Source organism: Empidonax traillii, unplaced genomic scaffold, assembly GCF_003031625.1.
Source record: "Empidonax traillii isolate 1590-97213 ecotype Southwest subspecies unplaced genomic scaffold, ASM303162v1 scaffold4663:size9364, whole genome shotgun sequence".
NCBI lineage: Eukaryota > Metazoa > Chordata > Aves > Passeriformes > Tyrannidae > Empidonax > Empidonax traillii.
Genome location: NW_020959856.1, coordinates 1 through 1369, shown reverse-complemented (window position 1 = coordinate 1369; position 1369 = coordinate 1). Strand labels below are relative to the sequence as shown.

The following is a 1369-nucleotide window of genomic DNA, read 5'->3' as shown; positions in this document are numbered from 1 at the left end:
AGGGTGTACTGGGAGCACTGGGAACACTGGGCCTGGGGGCTGCAGCTCCTCATTAACCTTTTCCCCTCCTTTTCTCCCCATTTCCCACCCAGGACATCAAAAGCACCTTCATCAGGTCAGTCCTTCCCAGTGGAATCTCCTTGGATTTTTGGTTGGGGTGGGGGTTGGGGGGGAACCCACCCTGGGGGGGCTTTTCCAGCCTGGAAAATTCCTGAGAATTCCTGGGAATTCCTGAGGGGGCACAGATGGGATTTTGGGGGTGGGAAGGGGCCTCAGAGCCCCCTCCATGTCTCATCATCTGCCCCCAAACAGCCAAATCCTGATTTTTTTTCCCTCTTTTTTCCCCCCCCCCCCTTCTCCCTTCCAGGTGTGAGAACATCAAATTCCAGGAGCCCGAGATGGTGCCGGTGGACGTGGGGAAGAAGTTCCGGAATTGCTTCCTGCAGGACGTGGTGATGAGGAAGATGGAAAAGGTCTTCAGCAAAGTGCCCCAAGGTGGGCAGGGGGCGGGAGAGAGAGAGCTGGGGAATAAAGGGGTGGAAATTTGGGGTTAAAGGGGTGGAAATTTGGGAATAAAGGGGTGCAAATTTGGGGTTAAAGGGGGTGGAAATTTGGGGTTAAAGGGGTGGAAGTTCGGGGTTAAAGGGCTGGAAATTTGGGGTTAAAGGGGTGGAAATTTTTGGGGTTAAAAAGCTGGAAATTGGAGGCTGAGGGAGCGAGAATTTGGGGTTAAAAAGCTGGAAATGGGAGGCCGAGGGATGGAGAATGAGGGGTTAAAAAACTGGAAATTGAGGCTTCAAGGAGTGAAAATTGGGGTTAAAAGGCTGGAAATGGGAGGCAGAGGGAGTGAGAATTTGGGGTTAAAGGGGTGATCATTTGGGGTTGAAGGGGTGATCATTTGGGGTCCGAAGGCTGGACATTGAAGGCTGAGGGGGTGAGAATTTGGGGTTGAAGGGGTAAAAATTGGGGTTGAAGGGGTGATCATTTGGGGTCCCAAGGCTGGACATTGGAGGCTGAGGGGGTGGGAATTTGGGGTTAAAGGGGTAAAAATTGGGGTTAAAGGGGGTGGATCATTTGGGGTCCAAAGGCTGGAAACTGGAGGCTGAGGGAGTGAGAATTTGGGGTTGAAGGGGTAAAAATTGGGGTTGAAGGGGTGATCATTTGGGGTTGAAGGGGTGATCATTTGGGGTTGAAGGGGTGATCATTTGGGGTCCAAAGGCTGGACATTGGAGGCTGAGGGGGTGGGAATTTGGGGTTAAAGGGGTAAAAATTAGGGTTGAAGGGGTTGATCATTTGGGGTCCCAAGGCTGCAAACCGGGGCTGAGGGGGTGCCAGTGGGGGGGTTGAGGGGCTCTGTTGGTGACCCCCC

General features: G+C 53.0%; 1 long non-coding RNA gene across 1 annotated transcript; it reads left to right on the top strand.

The window, feature by feature from the left end:
• The first annotated feature begins 54 nt into the window (after positions 1–54).
• LOC114072962 lies at positions 55–427 on the top strand. Its single transcript, XR_003574257.1, has 2 exons — positions 55–115; positions 368–427. It is a non-coding gene; the product is annotated as an uncharacterized LOC114072962 (long non-coding RNA).
• Positions 428–1369: the final 942 nt, after the last annotated feature.